We start from the raw sequence: 16248 nt of genomic DNA on the forward strand, positions 1-16248 counted from the left end.
TTAGAAAAAACTTTAACAATAATATTTTGAAAATAAATCTACGCAGGTTTTATGTAAACTACCTACTAACATTAAATAACATGGCTTGAAATCTTAAATCATAGTCGCTTATACAAATGTTAGCGCATTGCAGACCATTCATAAAGAACTACATTAGTATAATTTTGCTCGTAATATTTCTTCAGGGTCGTTTGGTTGACTGAAACCAGTTTAGCACGAACAAAACTAATCAAGGGTGCGTAATGAACTTTTTACGTACCTACAAGGCGTCAAAAATAGGTACAATGAATACATTCTGATTCATAAGCTTTTTTTGACACAAACTTTAATCGCTGCTGACTATACTTTTCTTTCTAGAGGCAACTTAATCATCGAGAGAATTTTAACAAACACAATTAAGTAGGTTGTGTTGTTTTATCACAGAGTTCCTATGGCCACCCACCGCCTTTGTCCATCATCAGATCAATACCATACCTACAGATAACTATGGTACCAGTACTGGTACCATAATATTGCATTGTCACCCAACTTACATTATATATGTAAAGTTTCAGCTCAGGCCAATCGAACAATTATTGGGTCTAATTTAAGGATGACTCACGCTAGAATGGTCCGGAGCCGGGCCGAGGCATCCAACAGTTTTCTATAGAAAACACCACGTGGTCACCGATCACCCGCCATAGAAGCGAAGCGTCGGAAGCCTCGGCCCGGGCCCGGACCTTTCTAGTGTGAGTTATCCTTTAGCTTGCAAGATTGGACTTAAACAAACAAATAGAAGCTTGTAAAAACAATTATACTTACAGCGCACGGCGCGTTGCAAGAAAAGGCAGTTATCTCTAAAATGGGCTGATTGTATTTCCTTAGAAGTCTACATAAGATTAAAAGGGAATAAAATTATGTCTTCATTCTCTCGGATATGTTCCACATCGCAACAATGTCAAGCTGCCCAGAAGGCCGATTATGATTTGCACAATTTTATTCTTCTTCTTCTTCTACCTAGCGTTATCCCAACCTTTGCCAGGGTCCGCTTTCCTACTTGCCTTTCTCCACTTTGCGCGATTCCGGGCGTCCTCTCGTGTGAGCCCGTTTATTTTATTTAAACTTGATTGCACAAAATAATTATAATATACAACAATGTACAAATGACGGACTTAAAGCCAAATGGCATTCTCTACCAGTCAACCATAAGGTCAAACAGAGATACCTACAATTGTTTACGTTTACGCTCATATCGGCTTTCACGACATCGAGTCATCGCTTCTTTTGGTTAAATTTCAATTTGGTCAATTTGATTAAAGATTCAATTTGTTTTGATACAGTTTTGACGATCGCTCAAGCTGATTGGTGAGCGCAAAATGAAATTTGGTTATCAGGCATATTAACATTGTTAAATCTTTTTTTTAGATTTTAATTTTTTTAAGAAGAAATTCATATAATATGCTCCTCAAACACTAAAAATTGTATAAACAATACTAATCTAGAAAGCATGTTATTCAAACTTTTTAGCGTTTGACGATCTCATTGTGAAATTATTATCATTAAGTTCGACTTACTTTATTAATTCAATATTTATTAATAATTGCATCAATAAATTGCTCTGGGAATTAGACTAAGATATTTGTACTCAAAACACTATTTAAACATTTTGACTTGCTTTGACTAAATCAGAATCAGCCCCTAGTTAATTGTATAAGGATGTGTCCGTTAAGTTTAATTAGTAATTATGCGAGTATTTGTAATTGATTCCACGATCGCGGTTCCCATGGCTGGATTCCCGGTACTGGGTTATGTTAAAGTTGTGTTAAGGCGATTAGTTTTGTGGAATATTGGTTTTTCGAAGCCTAAGGCTTTAAATGAAGGTGATATAAATCACGATTTTTAGTTCAGTCCTCCAGTATGTTCATCTCATCAACATTCGGACAAAAAAAAATTTTTACGTAATAATTACCTACTCATAGCGCTTTTCACTCGCAGTCACTCGCAATTACTCACAAGGGGGCCTATAATAGGAGTCATCCTACTAGCTAAAATGACAATTGTACACCGACAAACACCAAACGAAAAAAAAAATGTCGGGATGACACAATGACCTTTTATTTATGTAGACGTGTGACGTTCATAGTTGACAAAACTAAAATTTGATCCAACGATTTTGACAACTTGACAGGTTGGCGTCACCCATACGACTAACTAAATATAGGTTCCGGAACCTATATTTGATGGCTCACGATCGTGCGCCTGGTACCATATCTACCTCTTTTTACTTACATCCATGGGATGACAGATGCTTTTTTTAAACTATGTACAATGATTAGCTATGGCAAAAATATATCCAAGCGAGATTGTTTATACCATCAAAATAAGGTTTCTAAATTACAAATAATATTCGCATTGCCGCTATATAATAATTAATAATATATTTAAACAAAATTCTGCCCATTTTAAAACTTTAAAATACCTGTGTGTTCAGTTTCGCATGCGGGTGATGTATTCAATGATGGTCTAGGACGTTGAGATAGTCAGTCGCCTTAAGGAATGCGTGCAAGTTCTACGCAATAATGTATTACCCGACGAGTCTAATCTGATGAGGTTTTTTCGCAAATTCGCTAATGTACAAGTATGGGTCAATCAGCTTTTTTGAGTTGTTATAACTGATGTATGAAGTAGACTACAGTTATGCAGTTTTTTGAACAACTGTTTTTATTGTCGTCGAACTCGTCGACAAGCAGATTGTGAGAGTAGGTACAATGATTTCATGATTCTTTAGACTAGAGCGGCAGTAAATACGTAATAATTTGACTATTGGTTTATGAGTTTTGTCAATGTTATAAGCTAGTTACCTACTACAACAAACTCTTGGCATGGCCGACGACCTTGGTACTATATGTACCTAATGATTCGATTATTGGGTAGTGCAAATGCCCGGATGAGATTACTATGAAGTTTGACGGTTATAAAGATTTTGTGGTGACATAACAAACTATAACTCCTTACTAAAATTTAACAATCGTCACAGTTAGCGCTGCGCTGTTGTCTGCTGTGCACAATACAGAACCTTGCATGTACATACTAGCAATGATCTGTACAGGTCATGTCTGTGCTCAATATAGCACTTTGCAAATCCTAGCCATGACCTGTACACGTCAGGCGGTAGTCAGATAGGTAATAATTTGATGATCGGTGGTGGTGAGAGCTAGGCGTAATGCGCGGGTGCCCGAGGCGTCGGCGGTCGGATGCTCGCGCACGACGCTCTCACGGTCATTATCATACAGGCTGATTTAAGAGTTAGGAGGATCCAAAAACATTGCTTAGCTATTGTGAAGATACGTCAAATTGTGTAATAATACTAATAATATATGAGCGTTTTCCAAAAAAATGTACATTTCATTCATGTCTTCAAAATATTGACTTCTTGGGCTCATTTTACTCAGAATCATTTGTACATTCACGCCTCATACATGAAAAAATGTGTCCCAAGATTTCCTTTCCAGATCGTCACATTTTTGTATGAATATTTTTTTAATTTGTATGAACGTGACGCACTTGAAAAATATTTATTCTTACAAAATTTTGGGACACATTTTTTCATGTATGAGGCGTGAATGTGCCAATGATTTTGAGTAAAATGAGCCCAAGAAGTCAATATTTTGACGACACGAATGAAATGTAGGTAATTTTTTTTGGAAACCGCTCATATTTTTCATGATATATTATTATCCTTCTGTATATTGATCCAGTCAGGAAAATGGAGAATATCTTTGTGTAGAGAAGCGGTCGTTTACTATACATATTATGTTGTCCACATACATTTTTGTTTTGACCGTATGTAAGTAGGTGTCTCAAGTTTATTGAATGTGTAATAAATCCTCATTGATCTTCTTCGTAATGAGCCCAACGCACCGGCACCTTCGTTTAGCGCAGCATGCCGAAAGTATAGTTGACGCTTTCCGGCTTCGGCAAACAGAAAAATAGTATACACACCTCGGCCAGTAAACAAGAAACCCTAAAATGACATGCTTGTCGACAATTTCATGTGTTCTGAAACATTTCTTACTATAGATACTACCCTAGGCTAGATATGTAATATAAGTAATAATTGTTGTTTTGCCTGTACGGTCTTTATTCATTGTAGTCAAAATTTATTAAATATATGTAGGTAGGTAAGTAAGGTGAGCAATATTTACATGAGTACTAGTAACGACAGTATAAAGTTATACAATATTTATTACCTATCTAAATATGAACATTTATTTTTTAGAAGCAATTTTACTTGAGATGATAAGCACGATATGTGATGTATTTGAAGTGAGAGGCTGTTTGTATTGTGCCAAAAAATGCATGTTGCCAATTATTTATCAATACGAATCGACATCGACAGAATTAAATACTTACCCCCTTATTCATAAACGTCTTCTAAAGTTGACAAGCTGGTAATAATCGTTTGTCCCTTTCCGACGTAATAGTATGATGGAAAGGGACAAACGATTATTATCGCCTTGTCAACTTTAGTAGACGTTTATGGATAAGGGGGTTAATTGCGATTTACTGAGTCAAAGAGGGCGCATTTCTACTACACCAACGATAGTATTGATAAGTTTTACCAGGTTTTTTTTTTAATAAGGCAGGATTTTACTTATTATTTAGAGGCATTATTTGTTAGCTCGATTGAATATTTAAACTGCTAGAGACATAGATAAAACTAGGTACCCCTGTCAAATATATGTTATTACAGAACATGAAAATAAATATTCCAAACATCCTGTACATTAAAACCAGTGAACAAACAATCGTGCGCATGCCACTACTGTTTGCACAGCGATTACCAAGATCACGACCTTATCGGGTCACTCACCTGACCCTTAGCACCTTGACATAAGACCGGTTTCCCTTTGACCCAGGGCAAGAATCTTCGAAGAATTCGAGTTTTAGTTGTTCGATCTATTTCCGATATGATACCTACTGATCTGACAGTATCAAAAGTGACGTTTTTGGTTATTTAACAACTTCATTTTTAGTATTTAACAACTATTTTTCATAGCTTTTTTTATTTAATGGATATCTCTATTTCTTGGTAAATGTTTATTTCAAATTTTACTTAGGCGAAGTTAGGATTCCCTGCCGGCGTATTATGGATGGCTTTATCCATCTCTATCAAGATGATAAAATAACTGTCACTTTTTGACACCGTGGGATAGAAAGTGACGGACACCGTTTTATCACGCTGTCACGTAGACAAGAACGACCATCATATCCGTACCGGCGTAGATACTTTTGCCAACCCTGATTTTCAATCATTCGCAACATTGATTTGATAAAACATTTGATAAAAACACAACAAGGGTATGAAAATAATATGGTACAGTCAACTGTAAAAATATGGGTGCACAAATCATCTCAAAAATATGTCCCATAGCTCTTATGTCAGCGAATTAAGAACTATGGGACATATTTTTGAATAAGTTGGCTACAGCCATATTTTTACAATTAACTGTATCTAAGTAACTGTGGTATTTGATTACCGACGTATCACTTTAAGCATCTGCAAGTACCAGTTAAAAATGACTGTGTTTTTACGGTACGTAAATTTGGTCTCCACAAATGGGAGACAGAAAAAGATAGTCTAACCTCCGGAAAACCTCAACTAGCACAAAGGGCAGTTAACCCGAGACCGTATCGCAATAAATCTCATCCTGTATGTACCCACATTTGTACTTTTTAAACCGCATTTTTATTCAAATACCCACTTAGTCAATAAAATATGGGTGAAACAAACACAGGAGCTGGGTGGAGATTGTCCTCTTCCGTTCAACTTCCTTTTTTAAAGTGAATTTATTTGATACAAATAGGGACATGATAAAGAATAAAGACGATACGAACTACTTTTTACATTTAACATATTTTTTTAAATTATAATAAAAAGAAAACGCGCAGATCATTAGCCATCTTTAACGGATTAAATAATTGCAGTACGTAGTGAACTACGACAAACTTTACAGAATAACCATAGACAACTTAAAACATAAACATATTTGTTATTCAAGTACAACTTAATAATTTTAACACGATCTAATAAAAAGTTATATAATTATAACGGGGGTATTTTCTTTGTAGTTTACGTTGCGTCCAAACTTTCCTTAAATAAACATTCGCGTCTTTCATAGATATTTTTCCAGTTATAAAAATAACCTAACGCTTTTCCTAAAACAACAATAACAGAGTTTGATGTCGCATGAGTCCGGCTAAAAATACAGTAAAAACAGTGACCGGCGATCGCCGAAATGGCGGTATTTTTCTATGCGGTCATGAATTACGCATGCCGCTGTTTTATATCGGGTCACAATTGCTCAATCGAAAACCTGGGGTATTTTTAGATCAAATATTGGGAATTGATTATTTATTTTCAAAAGTTATTGATAGTTTGGTCGCTTTGATTTTCTGGGTACCTATTCGAATTTTGCAGCTTTAAAACTTAGTTTTATATTTTAGTACGCGATTCGCATACTACAGTCATTAGGAGCTACCTAAACAATCTTACATGTAGGTGTATTTCTTCTTAACAGTTTCAGGTTGGTCTAATAAGTTTAAATTATTTTGTTTTTAATTAACCGAACCGAACACAATCTATAACTTTTTGCCACAACGAAAGTTTTATGGTAAGTATTAATATAAAATTAGATACCTTCGTGTGCCAAAATGGAAGAACTTACCTAATCTTGGCCCTTCATTGTTCTAAATCTGTTCCTGCTACCAACTCACACACAATAAAATAAAATAAATCAATCAATTAAATATTAATGTCTAAATTTAAACGTTTTAAAATTTAGTCTAATTTTACATTATTTTAATTCTTATTATGTATATGGATGAATGTTGTCTGAAATAAATGATAAATAAATAAATAAAATGCCTCACCATATTCGTTAATAGGTACGATAAGTGTATATTGAACAACCTACTAGTACCTATGGGTAGACCTATAAGTAACGGTATTTTAAGCCGAAGCTAAAAAAAACCCAAACGTACGGCTTTTTCTTTCATCTAAAGTGTACCCTACTTTGTTAGAAATTGTAGCGAAAAAATGTTTAGATGTTGGCAAATTAGCATTTGGACCCGCGGAGGGGCCCGGGTTTTGTTTTACTTTTAAACCGCTCTTAGTTTTAAACTTTCTGGGGACATTATTTAATTTTGTTACTCGCTTCAGAATCAAATTCAGGATTGCGTCACATTTTAAGAGGGAAGTATACCTAGCTACTGACAAAAGTAACGTTTTCATACAATTTCCATTTCGGGAGAAAATGTTTTCCACTAACTAAATCTATATGTTAAGATTTAGTTAGTGGAAAACATTTTCTCCCGAAATGGAAATTGTATGAAAACGTCACTTTGATTTGGATGTCGATCGCTTCATCATAATATATTCTAGGTTTATGGCTTTCGCTTTTGAAAAATAGTTTTTTTTTTGTATTGAAAATTTTTAAAAAGGAAAACCTATAATCCTAGTTTTTCATTGTGTCAATAACATACTAAAAATCATGGAAAATGGATAATATTTAGAAGTGGAAAAACGTCTCCTCTTTTTGTATGGACGATCACATATGCTATACTTAGAGAAGTTATATGAACTGAGGAGGGCCTCAGATCATAGAATTTCCCTCTTAAGATTATGTAGTCCTCTTTAGGTTTAAAGATTTTTATTTCTCATAAGAATACATAATATTCACTTACACAAGAATTTCTTTTTTTTTTCATGCAAAATACATATTTTTCGGTGAGCTCACACTTAACTTATAACCACTTAATACTGTAGGTACTTACATATTATGACTTAAACAAAAATTTACAAATTATACTAAATACACTTTTTTTTGTCGGGTCTTTAGTAGTACCTATATCCTTGTTTTGATTAGTTTTTGCGGTTCTAAACTATTATTAACTAAATTAAAATCAAAAATTAATTGCACAATAATTAGATACCTACTTATTTTTCCTGTCATAAATTCCACAGGTTTTATCATTGACTTTAGTGTTTGTTAAGAATTAGTAATTACAATACGGTATTCCATGAGATGTATTTGTACCTATTAACTTAAACTGTATAATAAACTGTTGCTCGTGGTATTTCCAGACCAACACGACTTTCGATAAAAGAGCAACCTCCCATCTTAACGTCTGGAAACGCACTTACAACCCTTGGTTATTGCATCTGTCCATTGGGCGATGGTAATTGCTTACCATCAGGCGATTCGGCTGCTCTTTTTAAGTGTATCGTAAAAAAATCTCGTATTAGGCCAAAGTGGATGTTAACCTCATATCTTATATACTAAGAGAAAAACAACATACAAGTTTTACGGAAAACAATATCCACTTGGCGCCAACTCCTATCTCAAACATAAATATAACCCAATTCCATTTAATTGCGACCAACATCCAACCAATTACTTTATCCACATATCTATAAACAAAAGACGGTTTTCAAACGCCCCGCCTACTCAGCAGGGCGTGGTGTAGCCCCGCCCAGTGACACTCCCCCCTTAAAATTACCAGGTTTTATTTTCCAGTGGGTGGTGGGGGGAAAGATGGCTACTATTTATGCGGGGGTCTATTTGAGAGAAATGGGCTTTGGTAACAAAAGGTAGAAATATGCTTGTGTATCTAAGTACCTACTTATATGTAGGTATTGTGCCTTCCTTTGTGTTGGATAACTAACTTAGTTTACTAGCAGACAAAGAGACTTGTACCTATAGATATAGCTAGGTACTATGTAAGTGCAAAAAATATGTTTTCCAAAAGTAGATACCTTTAAAACCAGGAAATTAGGAGACGAAAAATATGACGTGCCGCCCGAACGCCGCCGGCCATCGCGCGGGTTTTTACCTTTTATCTCAATTAATGCATGTGAATATATGTACATATATACTTTTTTCTAGAATTATGCTAAGTCCAAATCAATGTTTTTAAACGTAGCATGTTTACAATACTCAATTTACATTACTAATAATGAGGGTAGGCACGTAATTATAAATACCTATGCTCGCCATTAGGCATTTATACTAGTATTATTTTTCTTTTATATTTCTGATACAATTTTAATAGCGACATGCAATTTCAGTACAAGTACAAAGAAAAATGAAATTAATTAAAATTGAAAGTAATTAGTAAATGATTTACTTATAGTTACCTATACTGTGTAGTATGCACACAAATCCTAATATTTTCTCCAATCACCTAGAACCATCACTGAACAAGTATGTAGTTATATGAAAAAACTACACGCAAAATTTAAACAGAAAATTCGATTCAAGAACAGAATAAATGTTTTGAAAAACATTTTGAGGAGTTACGCAATTTTGTACACAATTTAAAAACAAAAAATAAAAGGAATATTTATTAGGTACAAGTTTGCTTGCAAGTGTGCGTTTAATTTTTTTCCCAAGAACGTTCCACAAAAAGATGGAATCTCACGATGCGCCTGTCGTTTTTGCGTTTTGATTTATTGCGTGAATGTCGTTGACATGTTGATACATGGCAGCCGAAATATTCAGACAATGTTGTGGGTAAGAAGTATGTGTGAAAGTGTGAGTTTGACGTACCTATAGTTAAAGTAAAATTCATATGTTATGTTTCATCTGGCTCTTAAAATTGGTGTATTGTGAAATCACGCATGACAATGACAACGATTCATATGTAGAACATCGTCGATAGAAGAAGCGTTTTTGTAACCCTAAAGTATAAAAAAAATACTGTGATAACATAAGAATATGATTTTAGCAGCCCCCTTTAAATAATGATGTTTGTGTCGTGTATTCTACCTTAAGGTTACGTTCTGTGGCCTATTTTATAAAGCTACAAGTTACAATTTACAAGCGGAAGTCTCTTTCTAACCCTATGTGTTAGAACGAGACTTCCGCTTGTAAATTGTAACTTGTAGCTTTATAAAATAGGCCACTGGTGTCAACTGCAGCTGCGTTACTATACGTCGTTGTTGTCGCCGCTGAATCTCCTTAATAAAATGATGAAGGAATGAACGTCATAATCGCGGCAGTAATGCGGCGGTGAACGTCACTTATTTTATTCGCAACAGTAATGCAGCTGCAGTTGACATCCGAAGTCACCTTGAGCAAAGCAAAGAGGCAGGGCCGTAACATTATTTTCTAGAAACCATTTAGAGTTAGACTACGAAAAGTCTGCAGAGATTTTGATAGCCCACGCAGTGCAAGTGTTATTTTAAACGTCAAACTTCTATGACATTATGACGTATAAATAATACTTGCACTGCGTGTGCTGTCAAAATCGCTGCAGACTTTTCTTGGTCTAACTCTAGGCCATTTTTAACCTTGTTCTGGCTAAAGCTAAGACCCTGAATTTTTAGTGATGTATTTCCACGGCTACTAACTAGGTAATCATACATAGTTTCGTTATTATCACGTTGCTAATGATGTAAATTTTATAATTAAACACAATGACATGTGGTGATATCATTATTACGAAGTTCTTTAACAATTACTGACTTAATTACTTAACTCTTTAAATTTTTTTGTAAAAATATTTCTTAAATAATTTGTTTTGAAAATCAAACCGATATGCATTACTAGTGGTTATGTTACGGACATGAGTGACATTTTTGATGTATTTGACATGTAATTAACTATTAAATTAAAAATTTCTAAAACCCCTACGCTAATCATAAGATTTTAAACCACTTCCTGTCAAAAATGCCTTTCATCATTTTGAAAAAGCTGACACTCTTTAAACAACTGGATCGATTAATATTAAACATAGCTAAGAACCACTGCAAGGAAACTCGCTTTCACGTGAAAAAAGCGCATCGAAATCGGTCCATCCATTTGACAGCTACGATGCCACAGACAGACATTGGCATCAAACGTATTAAAATATTAGACAACATTATTTTAATTCACTTATTTATTTCCTAGCTACAACCCTATGCGCCGGAGGCCCTGCGCCCGCGTCTATAAAAGGCAGCCTGCCCACGCGCACGGCGCACTCGGGATCGGAGCGGGACGTAAGTATTCACTTTCCTTACTTTAGCGGCCATTTTGTGATGCCGCCATTTTATTTTACACGTTTGAAATTATTAGGTTTTTTTCAACTTTAAATGTTAATAAGTGAATTATAAAGGGATATGTATTGCGGAAACCTTTTATTTTGTTATTTTTATTGTGTCAAACACAACTGCGATATCGGATATGTGCCATGTTGTTTAACACGTGTTGAAATTTTTTACTTAGTTCTTTTTCAATTTTAAACGTTACCTAATTAAGTGAGCTATAAATAGACATTTATTTCTATTGAAGTTATTAATCTTATTTTAGGAAGTCAGTTAACTCCCATTTTGGAAATCCGCCATCTTGTTTTAACCACGTGTACATAAATGTTTCTTTATCGTTTTGATTTTTGGCTTTCAAATGACCTAAATAGTAGGCTAGGAAAATGAGGACCATTATTCTTCAACAGTTTACGTGACATGAGTCACATGAGATCGTTTTTTAAATGACGTTGTGATAATCACCCACGTGTTCGAGTTAGGTTAGTTTTGCAGTTTTTATTAATAAATATTTTAACATTCTTATAAATTGATTGAGGGTTAAACTGTGCCATTTACTTAAAGATATACATAGTCGTTTCATATGTCAAGAAACCAACTGTATTTTTCCACTGCTGTTTTAGAAATAAACCAGGAAATTAATGATTTTTAACTAGTAACCTTATTGTTCTCTGAAAGTACCTATATACTTATTTCTGTATTTTATCGTTGATTATGTCCTTTTATTGCAGTGAGCCAGGGTACCCGCTAATACTGGGCTTGCGGCAGAATGGTACGTGTATTAATCATTTATTTAGTCACTATCTAAAGTCGTATCCTTTTAGATTTACGGAAAAAATCATATACCTACGTGCTTAGCTAGTAGCTTGTAGACGTATTTTTCACATGAAGACGAAAAAAAGTAATCTTAATAATAAATAGCTGCTAAATATTTCGTAGTCTCTAGATGTATTAGCGTCCCTCTTATATCGATGCTTAGCTGGACTGGAATAAATTGTCAGTATATTGACCATCGTTCACATTGTGACCTGATCTTATTACAAAGACATACTTATGTAAGGGTACACAAGTTTAGAATGTTGCTGTAAATACATAAGCATTAACATGAAACTTCGTGTTTCCAGGCAGGTAGCACAAGCACCTGGCTCCGGCAGCAAGCTCGGCCGCTTGGTGCCGTTCCGTCGGCGACGTCGAGCGACGTCGAGCGACGTCGGGTGACGTCGGGCGGAGCGCTGGCCGCGCGGCTGCCCCGCTCAGCGAGCGGCTAGCAGTGGACGCGCTGAGAGAGACCTGCGTTGGTGAGTGTCGTAACCAGAGCTCGGACAGGGTGAGCTATTTGCCTTATAATATGACGTAAGACATGTCAAATTATAAGGTAAATAGCTCACCCCGTCCGACCTCTGGCCGTAACAGTAGAATGGCGTCGGGTAATGTGGGACGTCTGGTAGCGCAGCTGCGCTCAGTAATCGGCTACCAGTGGACGCGCTGAGTTAGACCTGCATTTGGTGAGAGTAGTAACAGTAAACGTCGATCGACGTCGGGTGACGTCGGACGTCTAGCAGCGCGGCTGCATGCGCTCAGCGAGCGGCTAGCACTGGACGCGCTGAAAAAGACCTGAGTTAGTAAGTGTTGGACGTCAGTTTACACTGTGGTATACTTTAACACGGGGACTAGATACTGAGCTGCTGCGTGCGGTATCAACACAAGACATTTACTGTCAAGGAATTAAATTTCAGCACCATTTCGTACATCGTTACAGTGAGAATAGTGTGAGGTCCCTAGCGACTTTTAATAGTTATTGATTGTACCTGTGACAAGGTACGAAAGGATACTGAAATGAGCCATATTATTATAATAATAAACATCGTAATCATGTATTTAGGGTTCCGTACCCAAAGAGTAAAAACGGGGCCCTATTACTAAGACCACTACTGTCTGTCAGTCTGTCTGTCATCAGGCTGTATTTCATGAACTGTTGCCGCTACAAAAACAAATATAAGTACCAAAAAGTACGGAACCCTCGGTGGGCGAGTCCGACTCGCACTTGTCCGGTTTTTTATCATGTTTTTCCTCTCCTTGTTCCAGATCGCGGTCTTGTAGCGGAGTCACAGATTGTAGTTTAAACATTAACATTAACATGCTGCGTTTCAGAAAATCAAACCTTTTAACATTTTAGTTAAGTCTTTAGTAATATAATATGTGTAATTCGTTCACCAGTCTTTCACGATTGCATTATAAATGAAATAGGGATTCACCGCTATACTTTTCCGTTACTGATACGAGCAGGAACAATCTTGCATAGTATAATGCACAATTTTAGAGATAAGTTTTTTTGTTAATCCATTTTACATCTCAGTCGGCGCTAGTTAAGTTTCTTTTTTGACCCTTAGTTTTAGTTTTTTCTAATAAACTGTGTTTTTTCTTACTTTAAAATTGGTACTTTGATTTTGCACCTTGCCTTTCCCTACAAAATATTTAAAAAATATCCTACTACTCTTATAAGGATGGCGTACCGTACCTAGTTATTTACGATACAAATGCGGAAAGTAGGAAATTCGTAACGAGTGGTGATAAATTAAAACACTACCGAAGGAAGTGTTTTAAATCAACACGAGTTGCGAATTACCTATTCGCACGTGTATCATAAAACGTTTTACAGTACATATGGCCCTTCAAATTTTTGACATAGGCACGCAAAGTGCTTATTACCGCAGTAGTGCGGGAAAGTAAATTGTTAAGATTTTTTTTTATTCAGTGCCTAGAATATCAGCTACTTAATATTTTTTCTGTATGGCTTCTACAAACCTTGCAACGAGGGGCATGCGATTTTAAATAATTGCTGGCTACGTAGGAGCGACGAAGACCAATCAAATACCGCAATTTATTGCAAATCGCTTGCTATTATCGGTGACATTTGAAGAGGCCATAACTCGGTTTCGTTCGAAAGGTGCCGATGCCGACGGCACGCTTTGGTTCATTCAAGGGGCCCACTGATTAACAGTCCGCCGGACGGTATCAGCCTGTCAGTTGTTCGGAACGGTCAAAATTTTGTTCTAACTGACAGGCCGATACCGTCCGGCGGACTGTTAATCAGTGGGCCCCTTATATAAAGGTGCGATGAATCTTTATTCGTCTGTTATGAAGCGATACACTTGACTGGCTCTACGTTATGGGCCGCTAATGCCCGACCCCGCTTTGATCCCCAGATATTGCTGGACCCGCATCTCATTTTCGCAAACACATTAGGCTGTTTTTCGTGGAAAGTTTTATTGCAAATATACATAAGTAATGTATATATAGTGCGTCAAGCAAATCTTGTCAGTAGCAATGTAAAGCAAACTAAAGTAGGGCAACACTCAAAGAGCAGTATTGCGCTAAGAAAAGCAGCAATGTACGTCGAACTAAAACGAATATGATTTTTTTCCCGCTGAGCGCGCCCTACGTACGTCAATTCAAATTGTCACTTGCGGCTTATTGAAAATTTTAGAAATTGTTATTTAATATGGACGGACAATTTAAAAGCCATGTTAGTCAAAATGATTAACAAATTTGAAGATATCAAATTACAATTAGAAGCGGTCTATGCCATTAAACCATTCTGAGAGAACTCAAAATCACCAAACGACTCTCAACAATCTGCCAGGAGAGGGCTCTTAGATTCTTTGGGCACATAATGCGGTCGCCACACCACAGCCTCGAACGTGACATCATACTGGGGCAAGTTGAAGGCAAGCGCGCTACAGGAAGAGCCCCTGCAAGATGGTCGGATTCCATAAAACAAGCATGTGGTTCCATGCAGAGGGCACCCCCATAGCCCTTGTTCGCGATAAATGGAGGGACATAGTAATTGGTCACGGTCCTCAGTCATGAGGGAACGACAAAGAAGAAGAGATGCCATTAAACTAGAATGTATGAATAAAATCATTGCTTCCGCAGGTAGATGTCCTACTGGATTTTAATATTTTATTAGATTTCTCAGTTGGAATTCAATTTTAATCATAGCAAAATGGAAATTGTGGAATATTTGATACTTACAATATAATATGCCACTTGTTAATGTAAATTAGTGTATTTTTCTAGATCAATATCACATACCTACCTGTGTAATATTTTGATTGGTATATATTGTACAATATACATAATAAAAATAAAACAAATGATATTTGGGTGCTTATTTAATTTAAATGTAAGAGAAGATGAGGGTCACTTTAACTTACCTACACTTTAATTCAGGGCATTCATTGAAAAAATATGAAGTTACCAAGGTTACCAGGTCACTTCAACCAAGCATCATAATACTCTGAAGTCATCTATTGCATCTTAAGCATAAAACAGATTTGTTACAAAATGTGTAATTTAAGTTTCCAAACATAAGGAGTTAACTCCTTTTATCTTTCCTATATAACTTTAATTAACTTACAATAAACATTTCTTGGGTAAACTAAATATTTTTAGTTTAGATTAACAGTAATTTTGTCTAATTTAACCCTTGGTACCTATTTTATTTCATGGTGCTAAGAGATTCTATTCTTCTATTCAAATTATAATTTGTAGGGTTCTGTGGCAGGCATAAAATAGATTCTTTATGTAGTTTGGCCCAGGACTGACTGTCTAAAGACAGAGTGAATCATACTCTTTGTCTTATGCTAAAGCTATGAGTATAATTTTCTTGGATCTGACTAACTGGCTAGTTGTGTTTGCCAGGCTAAAGTTTAGGAAATATGTTTGAGAAATATACCACAATTATAATATTGTTATGTTGTGTATGTTATGTATAATTATAGTTCAGGGATACTCTTTACATGCTAGTTTGGTAACATTTTGCTCATGCTGCTGTTTTGTGTATGGGCTAAAAATGTTACACATATCGGCTAAATTATATTTGGTATGCTGATAATTAAACAAGGCATTTATATATCAGGAGAATACTGTTAGGAAATTTTATTAACTTGCACATTAGGCTATTCAAGACTTGTCATTTTGGAAATGTGAAAATACTTTTCTAACATTATACCTACACTGCGTCTAGTGCTCCATATGAATGCTGACTACATTATTTTCTTATATTGAACAAACAGGTATGTAAAGCGACTTTAAACTTCTTTTAAAAAGATACACAGGTACAGTCAACAGAAAAAGTTGCTAAGCGGGCCAGGTATTCAAAATTACCTTGACACACTCTT

The 16248-nt window shown here is 35.7% G+C and overlaps 1 protein-coding gene and 1 long non-coding RNA gene across 2 annotated transcripts in view; both read left to right on the forward strand.

Moving 5' to 3' along the window:
* LOC134793323 (putative zinc finger protein 702) overlaps window positions 1–16248 on the forward strand; it is a 45387-nt gene that overhangs the window by 4247 nt on the left and 24892 nt on the right. The window lies entirely within an intron of this gene.
* On the forward strand, window positions 11793–13498 carry LOC134793410 (uncharacterized). Its single transcript, XR_010144539.1, has 3 exons — window positions 11793–11837; window positions 12190–12363; window positions 13151–13498. It is a non-coding gene; the product is annotated as an uncharacterized LOC134793410 (long non-coding RNA).

The sequence above is a fragment of the Cydia splendana genome, chromosome 9, assembly GCF_910591565.1.
Source record: "Cydia splendana chromosome 9, ilCydSple1.2, whole genome shotgun sequence".
NCBI lineage: Eukaryota > Metazoa > Arthropoda > Insecta > Lepidoptera > Tortricidae > Cydia > Cydia splendana.